Source organism: Megachile rotundata, chromosome 6 (genome assembly GCF_050947335.1).
Source record: "Megachile rotundata isolate GNS110a chromosome 6, iyMegRotu1, whole genome shotgun sequence".
NCBI classification, from domain to species: Eukaryota; Metazoa; Arthropoda; class Insecta; order Hymenoptera; family Megachilidae; genus Megachile; species Megachile rotundata.
In genome coordinates this window covers 13,776,002-13,796,387 of record NC_134988.1, presented here as the reverse complement: position 1 = coordinate 13,796,387, position 20,386 = coordinate 13,776,002, and the positions used below count along the sequence as shown (strand labels likewise).

Here is a 20,386-nt window from a genome sequence, read left to right as displayed (position 1 = left end):
TGTTTTACACCACGATTTAGCTTATCTTATCATTCGAGCAGTTGTGACGTTGTCACCTCGGTAGTTGTTAAATCACCAGTTGTAAAACCTGGCGGATGAGTCGAAGTTTCAGCGGTTGTCGGGAATGTGCTACCGTTTCTCATCCGTCAAATGTGAATAAGTGCGAGAACAAAGCGATCGACTAACAAAGGAGCGCAAAAAGTGGAATACGCAAAGTGCAAAGTTCCGATGAGTTTTTGTTGTAAGAAATGGGACACGTGTCTGAACTAAAGAATTACTGAGAAATGTGTGCTGTTTGTATGTGAAATTGAGGATTTGGGGACTTGGGAAGGTAGGGTTTGGGGCATTTTGGGATTTGGGGAGTTTGGGATTTGGGGAGTTTGGGATTTGGGGAGTTTGGGATTTGGGGAGTTTGGGATTTGGGGAGTTTGGGATTTGGGGAGTTTGGGATTTGGGGAGTTTGGGATTTGGGAATTTTGGGATTTGGGGAGTTTGGGATTTGGGGAGTTTGGGATTTGGGGAGTTTGGGATTTGGGAAATTTGGGATTTGAGAATTTTAGGATTTGGGGAGTTTGGGATTTGGGAAATTTGGGATTTGGGAAATTTGGGATTTGGGAATTTTGGGATTTGGGAATTTTGGGATTTGGGAATTTTGGAATTTGGGGAATTCGGAATTCGGGAATGTGGGAATTTGGAAATTTAGAAATCGATCTATAAGTTTCATTTGTTCACTACGTACAAAGTAACTCTCACAAGACATTCACAAAAATTCACAAGCTGTTAACGTTCAAAGTGAAAAGGTCTCGAAGGGATTTAAAGTCAGCTCAGAGATTGTACCTGGTTTACATTTACTCTCTCATTGCACCAGAATAATGCACAACAAACATTTACAAACGGCGCACCCAGCTCTGACATTTTCTATCGAATAGTCGCTACGTAATCCTGCGAGTATATCCCTTACTCCTTCTCAAGATCTTTCAAGGATTTCATTGCTTAACGTTTTCATGCTTCAAACGTTATTCGTACAATTTTCTGATCGGAGTATAAGTACAATTTCTTAAATTCCCAAATCTCTACATTTTCGAATTTATACAAGTTCCAATCGTTCCCAAATATCCCAAATCTCCCAAGTTCCAAATCTCCCAAGTTCCAAATTTCTCAAGTGCCAAATCTCCCAAGTTCCAAATCTCCCAAGTTCCAAATCTCCCAAGTTCCAAATCTCTCAAGTTCCAAATCTCCCAAGTTCCAAATTTCCCAAGTTCCAAATCTCCCAAGTTCCAAATCTCCCAAGTTCCAAATCTCCCAAATCCCAAATCTCCCAAATCCCAAATCTCCCAAATCCCAAATCTCCCAAATCCCAAATCTCCCAAATCCCAAATCTCCCAAATCCCAAATCTCCCAAATCCCAAATCTCCCAAATCCCAAATCTCCCAAATACCAAATCTCCCAAGTTCCAAATCTCCCAAATCCCAAATCTCCCAAATCCCAAATCTCCCAAATCCCAAATCTCCCAAATCCCAAATCTCCTAAATCCCAAATCTCCCAAATCCCAAATCTCCCAAATCCCAAATCTCCCAAATCCCAAATCTCCCAAATCCCAAATCTCCCAAATCCCAAATCTCCCAAATCCCAAATCTCCCAAATCCCAAATCTCCCAAATCCCAAATCTCCCAAATCCCAAATCTCCCAAATCCCAAATCTCCCACAAATCCACAACTTCAAAAACCCATTTCCCACTTCCCCAACCTCCACTTAAAATTTGAACTCCGCCATTTCTCCAAACATCATACCCTCCCCATAAACCCCAAAGTTTTAAACATTCAGCGATGCATAAACTGTGCAACAGTAATTTACTATTGTAAAATCCAATTAAATTAGAAACAGCGGGTATTCTTTGACCCAGAGACATAGCAAGGATGTAGGTGCGCCAAAGCGTTCCAGCTGGAATAAAGTATACATAGAAGGACTGAAACCGTAATCCGACCGATACAGCCAGTCTCTTGACCTGACATTTAATGCTGTTACACAAGTCGTAGCTACTCGCTGCTCTTTGTCTGCAAAGATGCTGCTATTTATTCAAACGACAGGGCAAAAGGTAAAGCGAGTCAATGATCCTTTCGTGTATTCGTGTTCTCGAGCGCACTCCACTCATTGTATCTTGGAGTTTGCAACTTTTCACGACATCAGTTGAATTGCGTAAGTGCTGTTTGAATTGTTCGTGTGCCTGTTTGTCTGAGGAGACTTTCGAGGATATGGCTGAGGTGGGCTTCGAGACTGAGGAAAGGAATGGTACAGGGCGTTTCAGTTTCTGTTAATTTATAGACAAACTTTATGTGGACACAGTTAAAGCTTTCGAATCTTATAGACTTCATAATATATTACATATATTCATATATCTCATATGTTTTTTAAGGTTTAGCTTTAGTCTTTTTGCTGTTTAGGTACGTTTTAGGAGAAACACATTGGGAGATTGATTTATTATTGTGACATTCATTTTGTTAGATTGCATGATTTATTTTGCAGAATTTAGAGTATTGAGACACAGTTACAAGTCTACAAATAAAATAGCTATTTTATAATGGCAGCACAATTATAGTATTAACATGCACAAGTTGAAGGGCAGAGATAACAGAGGTTCAAGTTTAAGACCACAATGCAATGTTGTCTTTGACCGACTGATATTAAAATTGATTTTATAAATAAAAGATAGATATGTTAACAAAAATTAGTCTTCCACAATCAGACTGTTCATGTATGTAAAATGACATGTCGAGGCAATGTTTGAATATGTCACATAACCTAAAAGATCCACAGTCTATACAAATATTAGTTTCTATTATGATTTATGTTTACTTAACAGGCTTAGATGTATCATAACATATATGTCACGGAATATATTCATTCCATAACAGCAGTATAACCACAGCATCAATATTTTAGACACAAGTTAAAAAATGGCGGATAGCATAAGTTCCTTTATCGTCACTATAATGGTTGCAACATAACCTTCAAATTTATTGTCTCCTCTAATATAAATTCCATGTAACATGTTTGATACATAAACTATTTAATAAGAAAGTAACAGAAAATTAACAAATAATACAGAATGAACAAAGACTACCTCAAAGTTCGAATATTTCAGACTTTCCTAAAGGAGTCCTTTAGAAATAAAGATAAACCTGACAGGTTTGAAAGACAACAGTTTAACGGGTTTCGTTTGCATGCGATCCAGGTCGATAATCGTTACGATTCGAGCGGACAAAGAGCTGAATGACTTATGAGATCAGAAATGAAAAATGATCGTGGCGCAGGCCATGTATTGCGTGGGTCATTGAGAGTGTCACGCGTGACGTGGGAGCGCGTGTACGCAAAGGCATGTCAGAGAAAATACGACGGAAACACGCAGCAAGCCGGCGGAGGAAAACGAATGAAAAGGTGAAGGGAAACAACGGAGAGAGAGAAGAACACGTACAACGTCGGACAATAATTTTTCTAATTTGTTGCTACGCCCCGAGAACTTGAATTATAGCATGGCGGCTGCTGGAAGTCGACAAGAATGTTTTTCTTCCCCTCGTCTGTTTAAATGATAATGACGTGCGGCAATGGGCACAATGACAGTAATAGAAAATTTCCTGAATTGTTCAGGATTTATTGTTCGGGAGGATTTGCATTGCGGATGGTATCAAATTTTTAAGTATTTTGCTGGGAAAATGTTGTTTGAGCAGGGTTGAATTTTTTGAAGGGATGAGTTATTCTTCAATTGTTTTATTGAAAAATTTGAAGGCTTTTATAATTTTTAAGGAATTTATATATTACAGTATGAGAGCACAATATAATTTACAAAATGGAAATTTAATAAGAGGTCAATGTTAAAAATATTTCGAGTCTTGATTTCAAATTAATTTTAAACAAAGAACCTACTAATACAAATTCCCCAACCTATTATAGTTTAATCTTGAACTGACTTTTAGCCTTGAATGACTCGAACGAAATAAATTTTCGAAAGCCCTGAAAGTGATCTTGAAATGTCCTTGAAATCACCATTTCACATCACCTTGAAGTCTAAACCATTACCTAATTATTGCAAAAAGAATATTTCCGCAATATCCACTTCCAAATAAAATTATCACAAAATCATCCCAACAAAAATATTTCTTAATTCGAAAGCTAACCCAAAATCCCGACTTTCGTAGTTCCTGGCAGAAGATATTCATCAGGCGAGATTAAAACGGTACTCCTTATGTGTAACTGTACAAAAACGTTCTTTGTATGTGCACGAATACGCATACACGTTTGGATACCGTAAGTTTTCATCTGGTCAACGAAGACCAGCATCCGAGGATTAACCAGTTGTAGTCACGAATATTTAAAGGCATCAATTCACTTGTAGTTTATGATGTTTAAGAAAATTGTACTTGATAAAATGAATGGTTGCGAGGTCTCGCTATATGGCACTGAATGTGTGTAAATGGAATATGTATTTGAAACATGTGCAACCATAGAAAGGAACTGTGTTTATATCGCAACTGTTACTATTTGTGTAGATTTGAGGCCATATAACGAGACTCTACTGTATAATGCATAGTATTTTGCTTGTTATCAAGTATTTTGTAGCACATGTTTCATCTTTTTCTGTACTGCAAATTTATTATGGTCTTTTTCATTGTGAAAATGATTGAAAATTTATAAGTTTCTTATGTTATGAAAATGAGGAAGAAATATATTAATGACAGTTTCAAAATTTCGTAGCCTAAAATGAAGAATCATGTATCATGTTCACATGATGCTTCTCTATCTCTTCTCTTCTCTAGTGAATTTAAAAGACATCGAATGCTAATATTATTTTTTACGATGTATGAATTTTTAAAAAATATCTTAAAACTTGTTTACAATATCTTGGAACTGTACCTTGAAGCTTGTTCAATGTTTCATACATCAGTTTCATATTTATGACACGTGTCTCCATATCAATTCTGAGTCGTCAGCAAATGGCGGCAAACTACACGAAATGGTCCGCAGAAAGATTACCCGTGTAACCATAAATTAATCACTGAAAACGTCTCAATCGTTTTTAGCTCGTATCAATAATTCACATGAAAAAGTAGCAGCGTACACGATCAGTTATCAACTCGATAAACTTCCCTCGTTTTCTTGTACTTTTGTACACGTCACAGAATCGTTCCACAACGATGAGAAAAAGCACTTCTCAGATGAGTCAGCCGGTTGTTTCTTTCGCAACTTTCTAACGTCATTTACACGCTCGCGAATCCGTGTCCAATCACTTGCATGCAACCCGACACGATTCACCACAAATGAACGCCATTATTCGATAATATTCCCTCTTTTCAATGGACATGAGATGCATTTTACGTAAACATACAGACACAGTTCGGTACTCGAATACTTGAGCTTCTGTAAATTATGTTCTCATTTATGTGTCATTCTTTGGTGGAGATTTGTTCCAGAAATGTGACGTATTAATTTTCAAAAACTCTTCTGTGAAAATTTGATTGTTTGTCAGGTTTTTATCGGGGCAGGAAAATAGTGATTCATCGACTGGTCAAATATTAAAAAATTGATGTACAAAGTTAATTAATTTATTCATTTAATTCCTTCATGTGTATTTCATGTCTTTACTTGTTTATTTATTTTATGTGTAATATAAAATATTTATAGCTATTTATTTATTTATTTCGTTGTTTATCATGGTTAGTGGCCAAAAATATTTTTTTATACATTATTATTTACTTAGTAGATTCATTGCATTTAATTTATTATTTTTAATATGAATGAATAATAAAAGATTATTAATTAATGTTAATCACACGTAACGGTATAACAAGACCACACAGTAATTTCGTTAATTATTCAGCACTAATTAATATTAATTTAATTACAATATCGTAAGGATGTAATATGCAGTTACGTGCGAAGTTGTTGATTTAATTAATCGAATTTACCTTCAGAACTTTGTATAATCAGATTTGCCATTCTAAGTTTTCAGCAGTGTCTGATCTAAGGATTCACAGAAGTTCCGCATCTTCGAAATCAAATAATCATGGAAATTTTTAATCACTTCAGTGAAGTGATTGAAAGAAGAAAGGATTTTAAATTAATAATTCAAAGTTTTCTTAATTATTTTTCACACCGGTAATAATTCAAACTGAAATATATGTTAATTTTTAAGAATATTCTCTCCGATAAAGCCTGTAATTATAATTAAAATACCAACACGTTAATATCCAAACACTCTCTTTCATATTTCCATTAATATTAATGAAACGATGTTTGAATTAAAATTAAATTAAAAGTAAGCTTGATAGAATCGAAAGCACAAATTATTTATTTGCTCTTTTATTCTTGACACTTGCCTGGAGGAGTTCATCAATGTGGAGTTCATCAAAGAAAATTGCCACTCTGATATCGCCTCCTCGTTTTTCACGTTTTCCTGCCACGCCATTCAAGGAAGAATTGCGACTGATCCAATTATGCTAATTCGACGACTCCCTTCGTGCAATATTTCAATAAAAAGGATGCTTCAACTTTTTTATACGTGATCTTTATGGTGCTCGGGAATTCGATATAATTGATTGCTACCAATTACTATTAATTCTTCTGCGTCAGATAGTCACATCACAAAATATAACAAATTTTAATTAAATATTTTAAATGCTGAACGAATTCGACTTATAATATACATTCTTTATTTTCAATATTTCTTCTCTTAAATACTGTTTAAAAATTGTTTACAATATTATTTTAATATTTATGAACCTGTATATTACAGTTTATCATTTGTAATTTATACTTCTTATTTTCTTTTAATTATTATTCTGTATTTATCATAATTTAATTTCATCGATATACATCATTTATATTTTTCCTAAAAAATACATTTAACAACCAGAAATACTTTCCCTTCACAACCTTGAAGTTTCCATTACACAAAAATATTCAACAGCCCGATTACAATCAAGAAGTTCTCACAATGAGAAACCCGTTTAATTAAAACTTTCGGGAGCGGAGTTTTACTGAAATATTGTTGTACAAACATATTCATAAATTAAAACGACTTATAAAATATCGCATTTTGTACGTTTTTTAAGTCGGTCCTTTTTCGCATGAAATTCAATTCCTTTTTCGAATTCCGCATTCACCGAATTCCAAATTCCCCAAATTCTAAATTTCCCGAATTCCAAATTCTCCAAATTCCCACTCTCCCAAATTCCAAATTCTCCATATTCCCACTCCCCCAAATTCCAAATTCTCCATATTCCCACTCCCCCAAATTCCAAATTACCCAAATTCCAAATTACCCAAATTCCAAATCCCCCAAATTTCAAATTCCTCGAATTCCAAATTCCCCGAATTCCAAATGCCTCGAATTCCAAATTCCCCGAATTCCAAATGCCTCGAATTCCAAATTTCCCGAATTCTCAATTCCCCAAATTTCCACTCTCCCAAATTCTAAATTTCCCGAATTTCCAAACCCTTAAATTTCCACTCCCCCAATTCCCAATTCCCCCAATTCCAAATTCCCCAAATTCCACTCCCCCAAATTCCAAATTCCTCGAATTCCAAATCCCCCAAATTTCCACTCCCCCAATTCCAAATTCCCCAAATTCCCACTCCCCCAAATTCCTATTCCCCCAAATTCCAAATCCTCTGAACTCCAAATCCCCCAAATTCCAAATCCTCCGAATTCCAAATCCCCCAAATTCCAAATTCCCCGAATTCCATTTTCGAGAAAGCGAGCCTGTTAATTCATCGTTCGTACAAATCGAACAATTCAGCAGCGTTTCAGAAAACTCTGACAAAGTGCAATTATTTTCTCATTACTGACCCCATCTGTTCCCAACCTATCTTCGTAAATTATTCAATCAAAGTTGAATTACTCAAGAAACCCCAGAGATTTTCAAACGACTCGTCGTTATGTGCTTAGCGTATATTTACGTTTCGCGTCGCCTGACTCGTGACCCATGGCGTGGATGAATAGCACGACCATAATTAACACTCGAACAATCCATCTCGTCAAAGTGATCCTCTAACTTTTATTCTTTCACTGCTTTTCTCTCGAAAATTCTCTTTCGTGTCGTTACTTTATTTATTGTACACATTGTAAATTTGTTGTCTTGAAAAATATTTAATCTGACAAAAATAGGTTCACATTTTGCTCATTCTACTTTATTCAATTTTAGTAAAAATATTTCTATTCGTTCACATTTCAATGGGTAAGCAACAATAATAATTGCAATAGGTGTCTATGAATCATAAATTGTCTGGTACAAAATTGGATATCATTAGTTTTGGTTCTTCAATTTTTATCATTAAGGAGCATTCAACATTTATGAAGATTAATCAATTTTTGCTATTAAAGATTGTTCAACCTCTGTCACTAAAAATTTGTTCATCTTTACCATTAAAGATTTTCAATGTTTATCATTAAAGATTTTTTAAAATTGAAGGACATAAACATTTTATATATTTTTTTAAGCAAAAATGTGTCAACCTATGTCTAAAGATTTTTCATCGCACCAAACACATTGGCAGCCACATTGCTTTTAAATCTTCATCAGATACATTCAACAGACCTTGAATTTTCAAGACATTTCATAATTCCCGGATACAGTTATTCGTAATTAGATAAGTAGAAGATAACAATTCAAACATCGGTCACGAGTAACACGATACCAAATGTTAACGTTCCAGAATTACCGAATTATGACGAGGGATTACTTTATAAAGACTTTATCTCCCATGAATAATGCAAGACATTCTTCGGCGTGAAACTGAAATAAAATCGAAGGAAAACGAGACAAGAGCAAAATGAGTTTAACATAATCGTAACTTTCCCTGAAGTTAAACATCGCAGACACGAAACGCGTCGAAAGAATCCTTATCGATCAGAAACGGAACGTAAGTAGGTATTTGAATGAACGAGCCGTGTCGTAACGGTTTATAGGTCTTGTCACGACCTGTATTGTATGTACTTTCTATTGGCCTATAGTACTATAGTCCAAACTCTGCTATATTCTTGAATATGGGACCTTCGTTTGGACGTAAAATTTGCTTATGATCTCACACGAAAAAATTTATATAAAGTCTTAACTCTCAAATTGCAATTATACTGAAAATTGCAGAGGGTTGCATCAAAGTGTAGCTGCAGGGAGCTATGCCTCGGCTCTTAACCTAACCTCAAACTATTACACTCGTTAACGCATAACCGCAGTAAGTTAAGGGTTAAACTAACAGTAAGTTGGTAGCTTCCACTTAATTTAGTGATAGTTATTTGCTTATAGAGAATAAGTGTCTTCAGAAGAGGACCTTGGTTTTAGAATAAGGAAAAATTCAAAATTTCCCGAATTTCAAATTCATCGAATTCCAAATTTTCCGAATTCCCAATTCCCCAAATTTCCACTCTCCCAAATTCTAAATTTCCCGAATTCCAAATTCCCCAAATTCCAAATTCCCCGAATTCCAAATTCCCCAAATTCCAAATCCCCCAAATTCCAAATTCCCCAAATTCCAAATTCCCCAAATTCCAAATTCCCCAAATTCCAAGTCTCCCAAATTCCAAATTCCCCAAATTTTCAAACCCCTAAAATTTCCACTCCCCCAATTCCCAATTCCCCCAATTCCAAATTCCCCAAATTTCCACTCCCCCGAATTCCAAATTCCCCAAATTCCCACTCCTCCAAATTCCAAATTCCCCGAATTCCAAATTCCCCAAATTCCCCCTCCCCCAAATTCCAAATCCTCCGAATTCCAAATCCCCCAAATTCCAAATCCTCCGAATTCCAAATTCCCCAAATTCCCCCTCCCCCAAATTCCAAATCCTCCGAATTCCAAATCCCCCAAATTTCCACTCCCCCAAATTCCAAATTCCCCAAATTCCCACTCCCCCAAATTCCAAATCCCCCAAATTCCAAATTCCCCAAATTCCACATAATAACCAAAAATCCCATAATTTCCAAATTACTGAACTTAAGATTATCCTTCATTCTCCAATAAGGAATAACCCTAATGACGAAAATAATTCTAACCATGTGAAAGTAATTGAAATTTTGTTCCCTAACTGAAATTGTGGTCTCCACAGTATAGTAAACGATAAACGGGGTCACAGAGCATAATGGCGGTCCGTCAATTTTTCTTTCGACCCGCGGTTAACTTTGCGGTCAATTGTCCTCACCGCAGTTTCCACGCGTTATTTTTAACCTTTTTATGGCGAGGAACTCATCTTACGTCGACGCAGAACCGGATTCGAACGACTTTTTCGATACCTGTTCGAGAATCGATGAAGAACGTTTAACGAGATCCTAAGCTACCTTTACCGATCGATTCCCGCTAGCCGATACGGCTTTCTATAATGTGACGTAATTTTCAAGCGGTTACATTCGTCAAGTTTTCTGTTATTTTTTCACCGAGAAGCGTCTTATTGTTGCATCACTCTTGCATCAAGTCGTGGAGTTTGTTTACAGCTGCAGTTCCTGTTTCTCACATCAGAGTATTGTTGGGAGTTGATTTGAGACTTCTTTCAAAATAGATTGATGGCGATTATTTCGTGTGAATTGTTACTTTTTAGTATTTCATAATAATGTTACGTTCTTATTTTCTATGGATTCTGGATCTTTAGATTCATGTGTACTCTGATAGTTAGGTTATTCCAGATTTTTATATTCTTACATACTATATGTCTCCAGATTATTTTAGATTCCTTTAGATTACTGCGGACTCTCAAGTATATTACTAGATTACTTCAAATTTTTATATATATTCTCAAACATCATATATCACCAAATTTTTATACCTTCACATCTCTAACCCTAGACATCTCACATCACTGGGTTCCCAGATCTTCAGACTATTCTTAGGTCTCCATCTTTGTATCTTTAAGACCCTAGATTCTCTACATCCCTATCGCATACTACACATCTTTAAATTCCTACTTTACTCGATTTCTATGTTGTTACTACATTCTTAAATCCCTACACTACTAGCTTCATATATTCTTAAAATTCCAAGTCTTTGTCCTACTAGTAATTTAAAAAAATACGTACGATTGTCCCTTGTCTGACTGCATGCAAGCAATAATTTCCAAATCAATAATCAAACTACATATATTTGGAGACTGTACAATTAAAAATATACGTGGTAAATGGTCAAATAATACTCAAGCAATACATATTGAATCTATATGTATTTTCTAGTAAACATTTTTAAATTAAAATTATTCTCATTTGTTCCGAAACTCATTTGTTGATAACTGAATGTAATTCAAAAATCTATTTATGCATTTATGTTTCTGTATATATAATTTGTCTATGCATATATGCTACTGTGTATAGAATTTGTTTATGCATATATGTTTCTTTATATATAATCTGTTTATGCATATATGTTTCTGTATATATAATTTGTTAATGCATATATGTTTCTATATATATAATTTCTTTATGCATATATATTTTCTGTTAAAAAGTACAACTTTTAAGTACAACAGCACCGAAATAATAAAACAAAAATTCACTTTTCTCTACTTACTACGAGCAGATCCGAACGTGCTGTTGATCAAAGCGGAAGCAACGAGTCCGCATTATTCTCTCTCTTTCTCTCCCTCTCTCTTCCTGCTGTTTCCCTCTCTACGCCGTCAGCCACGAGAGAGCAGTCTTTCAAAGTTTCGCCGATCCCGCTTGTCCACGCGATTCCGTGTCCCTCTTCGACCCGTTCCTTTCACCTTATCCTCTCCTTCCCTCGTTCGCCCTTTCTCTCCCGTTTTTCTCTCGTTCTTTTTCGCCGGACTCTGCCCCGCGATCACGGGGTTCGCACTACACCCGCAGGCCACAACACACGGTACCCATGGCGACGCGTGTTCCCGCCACTTTTACGCTCTCCCTGACGACTTCCGTTGCGATCTACGAAACAAACATCCTCCTTTTACTGCATTTGCATTTGGGGACTTGTTTATTGCGGTTGTCTACATTTTTGTATTTGATATTTTTCAAAATTTTTGAAATTCTGATTTTATATATTCATGTATAATTATATTAATTATTATATCAATAAATTATATCAATAATTATATCAATAATTATATCAATAAATTATATCAATAATTATATCAATAAATTATATCAATAATTATTATCAATGAATTATATCAACAATTATATTAATAAATTATATCAATTATTATATCAATAATTATATCAATAAATTATATCAATAACTTATATCAATAAATTATATCAATTATTATATCAATAAATTATATCAATAATTATATTAATAAATTATATCAATTATTATATCAATAATTATACCAAAAAATTATATCAATAATTATACCAAAAAATTATATCAATAATTATATCAATAAATTATATCAATAAATTATATCAATAAATTATATCAACAAATTATATCAATAAATTATATCAAAAAATTATATCAAGTATAATTATGTCAATTATATTAATATACAATTATGATACAATTTTATATATCAAAACTTTTATATTCACAATTATCCAAATCCTAAAATCTCCATATTTTTAATTTCCTAATTTTCAAATTCAAACTTAAACTTAAGCAAACTTGACTTATATATCACTAGATCTCGACATGCCTTGACCTCAGTGTCCCTAGATACTTATATACCTTGATACCCATCTCTCTACATCTCTACATGCCTTAGAGATGCTACCTGCCTATCTTCATATCTCTACATGCCTTGATATGCATCTCTCCACATCTCTATACGCCTTGATACCCATCTCTCCACATCTCTACATATATGTCTTCATCTCTACATCCTGAAATCCCTATACTCTTTGATCTCTACATCCCTGGATTTCTCTATATGCCTTGGTACCTATCTCTCCACATCTCTCTAAACCTTGTCACCTATCTCTCCACGTCTCTATAAGCCTTGACACCTATTTATCCATATCTCTACATATCTTGACCTCTACATGTCCAGATCCCTATATGACTTGATACCCATCTCTCCACATCCCTATATGCCTTGACACCTATGTCTCCACATCTCCACATGTCTTTATCTCTACGTCTCCAGATCTCTATATGCCTTGACACCCATCTCTCCACATCTTCACATGCCTTAATCTCTACGTCTTCAGATCCCTACAAGCCTTGATCTCTACATCCCGAAATCCTTATACCCTTCGACCACCACACCCCTAGATTCCTACATACCTTGATACCTAACTCTCCACATCTCTGTAAGCCTTGACACCTATTTATCCACATATCTACATATCTTAACCTCTACATGTCCAGATCCCTATATGCCTTGATACCAATCTCTCCACATCCCTATATGCCTTGACACCCATCTCTCCACATCTCCACATGCCTTAATCTCTACGTCTCCAGATCCCTATAAGTCTTGATCTCTACATCCCGAAATCCCTATACGCTTTGACCTCCACACCCCTAGATTCCTACATACCTTGATACCTATCTCTCCACATCTCTCTAAGCCTTGACACCTATCTCTCCACATCTCCACCTATCTTGACACCTATCTCTCCACATCTCCACCTTCCTTGACACCCATCTCTCCACATCTCCCTATACCTTAATCCCCACATCCCTAGATCCCTATTCCTCCAAACCCCACACCCATCCCACATACCTATCCCACATACCCACATATTCTTCCCTACATCCCTAAATACCTACATCCACAAATTCCCACCTACCCACATCTCCTATTCCCATCTCCACACCTCCTCAATTAAAATTCCGTATATCGTATGCTTAAAGCTGAAGCAACGATAATGTCTTTCCAGCGAATACGCTAATTAGGTTGGAGAGTCCTCATTGTGAAGCTAGTTCACATCCTCGTACTCTAAAGGGCATGCAGTCTTGATATACTGCACTGCAGGGCTAATTTCGCGGCGACGTAATTGAGTTGTGGAAATACGAGCGATGTTTAGGGCTCAACACGACGCGATGCGCTCCGCGATTACAGATTAGACATCGTCGACAAGCAAGCTCATAGGGAACCCGAGTTGGGAACACTGGAGTATGGTTAGGTTTAGGTTAGGTGGCTGCGGTTTGATAATTGTCTGCGAGAGCGATTGTAATCAGCCTCGGCTTCATTCTCTTCAGTGTTTCGATGTATCATAACGATGGGCGGATCGAATGTACGGGAACTCGCGGACAATTGAGCTGCGCGAGGAATGTGATGAACGGAGCGTACGCGGGAAATTTGAATTTGGGTTGGGAATTTGAGGGTGGATGAAGGTTTGGAGAGGGGAGATTTTGAGAGTTGGGGAATTTGGGAATAGGGGGTTTGGGGATGTGGGAGGTCGGGAATTTGAGGAGTTGAGGATTTGGAAATTTGGGGAATTGGGAATTTGGGGGGTTTGGAATTCGGGGAATTTGGAATTGGGGGAATTTGGAATTGGGGAGTGGAAATTTGGGGGTTTGGAAATTTGGGGGATTTGGAATTTGGGGAGTGGAAATTTGGGGGTTTGGAAATTTGGGGGATTTGGAATTTGGGGGTTTTGGAATTGGGGGAATTTGGAATTGAGGGAATTGGGAATTGGGGGAGTGGAAATTCGGGGAATTTGGAATTCGGTGAATTTGGAATTCGGTGAGTTTGGAATTCGGTGAATTTGGAATTCGGTGAGTTTGAAATTCGGTGAATTTGGAATTCGGTGAGTTTGGAATTCGGTGAATTTGGAATTCGGTGAAATTGAAATTCGGTGAATTTGGAATTCGGGGAATTTGGAATTCGGGGAATTTGGAATTCGGTGAATTTGGAATTCGGTGAATTTGGAATTCGGTGAATTTGGAATTCAGAGAATTTGCAATTCGGGGAATATGGAATTCGGTGAACTTGGAATTCGGTAAATTTGGAATTCGGGGAAATGACAGAAATTTGAAAATGATGTGAATATAATATTAGAATCGTGAGAACTTCAAAGTGTTTGTAAATGCACTCCAGTAGCACATAACTGATTACAATATTTAAGTAAAATGCGAGTGTAAGCGATGGAAATGGTAAACAATTTAAAAAGTTCTATTTTTTGTTTAACTTTCTCGCTGAAGAGCAGAGTCACGCGATTTGAACATTAGTAATGCAGTCTGATCAGTTTAGAAGACTAGGCTGGGAAGTAGATAAGCATCTTTAATATCTTTGAAGCAACTTGAGAGATGTTTGAATAATTATGCGGAATATGTATGCCTTACCCAGTGATTTTAACATATATGTATATTATTATAAGAGTCAATGTCCCGAATAATGTTATTACGGTGTGTAGACTTGAAAATTAACAGTAAATTCAGTATTTTCATATTTCAATGAGGTGCAAATTGAAGGTGTCGAATTTTTTCTCAAATTAAAGGACAATTTAATCACATAATTATATTATTATTAATTATATTATATATTATAATTGATTACGACTCGATATTTAATTGTAATAAGAATATTTGTTCTCCAACTTCTGCTGAAGTCAATTAAAGTACTAATATTAGTTAATCAACCAATATGTTCCACTCTTTTGATATTATCAGTGCGTATCCGATAACAAATACTTAACTATCAATTTCCGTCGCGTTGTTAGATAAAAATATCTTTGATCGATTTTGTTTTAAACGTGGCAGTGATGAATTGTTGTGATTAACACTCGATATCTTAACACGTTTTTTAAATAAATATTTTTCGTTCGTACTCAATAAATATTATCAATAAATACTGGAATTCTTTGTGTTACATGATTGAAAGAGGTTATGTTTATGAGAATGGAAAATATTTTCAATATTACATTCTTAATATTTAATTAATTTTTTTTTACATTATATTGTTATGCAATTATATTATTTTTTTTGTATGTTTATCAAGAACGAAAAAATATTTTTAAAATTACATTCTTAAATATTTAGTATTATTTTTTTTATTTCCAAGAATTAAAAGGAGACAGTGAAAAATTTGCAGTAACGAAGGAAATTGTTATTACGTCTTCACACGTGTGAATTTAAGAAATGCGTGAAATGTGTTCATAACTGAATCGAATTTAATTTCCAATTATTAACTCGTTCGCAGTTATTACGATTACTACTTATCATTCTTTCTTAACACCTTGTTTTCTAAACCATTTTCAACTGTATTAATCAGTAATGATTGAGTAACTACATCGATATCGAAAGTTTTCTTTCAAAAGAATCCGTTGGTGCAAAATTCACTGATTTCTTAATCAAAGTTATTCAATACTATATAATTATTACTTTATATAAAATATAATTATTACTTTTTCCTAGAAAATTATTATAAGGTTTCGTATAATTTTACATTTTCCTTCAAACAGGTTTCAGTGACTTCAAGTTTCAAAATTACGTATACTTTTACAAAAAAATTTATGATTATTATATTCCTTGTTTTTTATTTTTATTCTAATTTTATTATTTATTGAGATTTTAATGCATTTACACATATGTTGAACATACATACATAAATATGTATATAGATATGGTGAAATTATTTTCAGTGTAAATTTTTTTAATGTAATATCAAGTTTAATCAATATATGAACAAAATTTTTAATTGGTGTACCAATCAATGGTTTATCAATCTATCTGCAATATCTCTAACCAATATATTTTTAATACGTCTTATCAATATACCTATATGATTAATTAATATATCTGCAACATATCCAATCAATATATTTGTAATACGTATAATCACATAATGTGTGATCACACAAACAATACGTTTAATTAGTACACCAGTAACAAGATTAATCAATATATTTACAACATACCTAATCAATAAATTCGTAACCTAATCAATACATTTATAACACGTCTAGTCAACATATCCGTAACACATCTAATCAATATGTCAGTAATATTCCTAATTAATATGTCCTACATGAATTATTTGCAATACACACATATGTCATAGATATGTCTCCTATGACATACAGGGTGTTCCAATAACAGTTATAGTTATAATTATAGTTTGATGGTATAGTTCATCACTAATGAAAGGGTCAATGATCAGAGTAATTGAGACACTAACAAGCTTAACAACAACAACTAATGAAATAATAAAAAATTAAACAAAATATCTAAAATATAAAATTACAAATTTGTGAAATGTATCTAAACCAGTATATCATGTCATATGAATAATTTATTAAAAATTTTTGTTATATTTCTAACAGGATTCAACTAAATCTGCGTTTATAAAAAAAGAAAAGATTATCAATAAATTATGAAGGACTGATACATGTAGTTGTTTTATCAGTCGATAATCTGTACAAATGTCGGTGCAACGTTATCGCGAATCGTGCAACGAAGCACATTCAAAACGATTCGACGAGCAAACAGCTTAATTACCAAAGAAGTTTCTCGCAGCGGTGGACTGAATTGAAGAGAATTGCACCGCTGATTGTCAATCGTACTCGTCTTGAGAAGCCAAGCGTTGAATTTCATACTAACAAGTTCCTATAGAGGTAACAGGTCTCGATCTGACTTCTCGTTGAGTAGAAAATAACTAACAGCGATGATTGTCTCGTTTCTAACGTGTATGTTGATGACGAGCCTAAATTTATGTGGCAAATTGGAAAATGTATACAATCATTGTCAGATATTCAAATTCATGTATTGTCAGATTTATAAATTTTCTAGTTAGAAAATTGTGAAATTAATGAATTACAATAATTTCAAATTTGCAAATTATTATTCAGTAATTTTTATTTGAGGAATTAGTAAATCTTCAAATTGTTGGATTATGGAGTTAAATTAGAAAGTGTCGAATTAGAAAAGTTTTGAAATTTCAAGGCATGGAAGTAACAAAATTGCTCATTCTCACGTTGTGTAATTACTCATATCATCTTTCTGGGTTTCTAAATTTCAAACTTTTGAAATTTTAAAATTTCAACTACCCAAATTCCTAATTCCCCATCTTCCTAGTTCCTCACCTTCCTAATTCCCCATCTTCCTAATTCCCCATCTTTCTAATTCCCCATCTTCCTAGTTCCCCATCTTCCTAATTTCCCATCCTCCTAATTCCCCATCTTTCTAATTCCCCATCTTCCTAATTCCCCATCTCTCTGATTCCCCATCTTCCTAATTCCCCATCGTTCTCATTCCCCATCTCTCTAATTCCCCATCTTCCTAATTCCCCATCTCTCTAATTTCCCATCTTCCTAATTCCCCATCGTTCTAATTCCCCATCTTCCTAATTCCCCATTTCTTTAATTCCCCATCTTCCTAATTCCCCATCGTCCTAATTCCCCATCTTCCTAAATCCCTAACTTCCTAAATCCCCAACTTCCTAAATCCCTACCTTCCTAAATCCCTATCTTCCTAAATCCCCACCTTCTTAAATTCCCACCTTTCTAAATTCCCACCTTCCTAAATTCCCACCTTCCTAAATTCCTAACTTCCTAAATCCCCAACTTCCTAAGTCCCTAACTTGCTAAATTCCCAACTTCCTAAATTCCTAACTTCTTAATTCCCAAATCTCCAATTCCTTGCTCTACCCACCATTGCTCTAGACTTCCACATTCCTATTTCCCTATATCCTCATTATTAGTTAACCACATATTTATCACACCAGCGATTTATACCATCAAGCTATTACCGTATCGATAAAGTCATAAAAAGTAATGGCTAATAATACGTTCCACTGTTATTATTCACCCGATGTATTAATTCCCACCATCCATAAATTACTAAATTATCTGCAAATTACATCAAATTTTCCTTTTACAAAATTCCTTCCAAGAATATTACAAGCACCAATAAAAATTCAAATCCTATATTTCCCTCACAAAACCTCAATATAACATTTTCCATAAAACCCTCCTCCACTCTCCAATACTGAAACACCCTGTACAATTAAAAGAACATAACACAAGCGCGATTAAATATCAAACTTCCTCCAAATATACCAAATTTTCAAACCTCCTCCAAATATACCAACTTTTCAAAAGTTTTTCTCCCTTTTCTCACCGCTCTCGAACAAAATAGGCGGGAGAAGGTAATCGAAACGTCAACACGCAAGAAACAAAACATATTCGCATTTTCTTTCCGCACGAATAGCTCCGTTTGTAAAAGTGTTGCTGACCTTAAAATTTTCACGAGCCAATTTAAATCCAGCGTTTTCAGTTGGCGCGCGAGAAGTGTCACACGTCGCCTGTCACGCACACACGACGCTCGAGTTCGCGGAAGTTTTCAAACTCACTCGAATCGATACTAATCGATTCTGCACAACACCACTCTCTCGGACAATACGCACTGTACGACGCTCGCCGCGAGACTGGTTCAGTTGCACGAGTTGTACCTGTAAGCCAGCAGTTTCCGAGTCTTCTGACGTCGACCAATCACAGCCGCGGATTCCAGCGCAGGCATGCGTGCACGCATGCGCGATACGAGCGCACTGGCCACTTACCGATCACGGCTCTATCATAACGATACTGTCATTCGAAATGATAAAATCTGAACGGTTTCATTTTTCGCTTATTGTTGTGCAAATACGCTTTGTGTATGCCGGTTATCGAAGCGGTCTAATAAGGAAACGATACGAACTTCGATACACCGATCTCGTTCGAACTTTGTGCAATCACTATATCGAATGTAATAAGTTTGCAAAGTTACAGTCTGCAACTCTCTAGAATAAGGGGAAAATTTAGATTTACGTTGACTGTCACATTGAGGGGCAGTTGAAAATTTTGTGGTTGAATTTTTAATTTTAACTTTTGAAATTTTTAGTTTTTAATGTTACTAGCTATTTTTGTGATTGTATTTGTTATTCACGGTTCAAAGTAATACAAGCATTGTAAGTAAACAAATTCCTAAACAGCATAGGTGATTCATATGGAAATTTATGTGTCACCCATACATAGGTGACGTGTAGAGTGTTAAAGTTCGTCGAGAATGTGTTTTTAGATCTGCTTAGATTTGTTAAAGTGAGATTAAAGAATTTTATTACCTTTTATTTTTCTTACCGAAACTTATTGACATTAAATTTCGATGGTGAAAGTTTTTGTAATGTCATTGTGTAATATGAAATTTCTTTAGGAAATTGGAGAATTATGCGAGAATACGATACGAGTGTATAATATATTAATACGTTAATTGTATGTTAATTAATTACGTTGCGCAACGCATTTACATTAATTGCTTCCTATATTAGCTCATGTTTGCTGTGCAAAATACTGCTCGGACAATGTAAATAATTAAGTTGGCAATAAGATGGTAAATTATCTCTTCAAAAGCGCAGAAATTTTGAAGTATCTTTTAATATATTATGTTGACAATATTTATACTGAATAATATATTAATATCTTAATAAAAAAATATTTATATTTTGTAGTTATTTTTAAGTGGTCCTCTCACAAAA

At 34.8% G+C, this 20,386-nt stretch overlaps 1 protein-coding gene across 2 annotated transcripts in view; it reads right to left on the bottom strand.

Moving 5' to 3' along the window:
* Positions 1–19,317, bottom strand: part of LOC100877739 (uncharacterized) — a 66,344-nt gene extending 47,027 nt beyond the window's left edge. The window contains exons 1-2 of one of the 2 annotated variants that reach the window (XM_012287696.2): positions 19,112–19,317; positions 11,542–11,912 (exon numbers count right to left, since the gene is read on the bottom strand). The gene's annotated coding sequence lies outside the window, so the exon portion shown is untranslated. The remainder of the gene's footprint in view (positions 1–11,541; positions 11,913–19,111) is intronic. The other variant, XM_012287697.2, reaches the window with a different exon arrangement.
* Between the last annotated feature and the right edge of the window lie 1,069 nt (positions 19,318–20,386).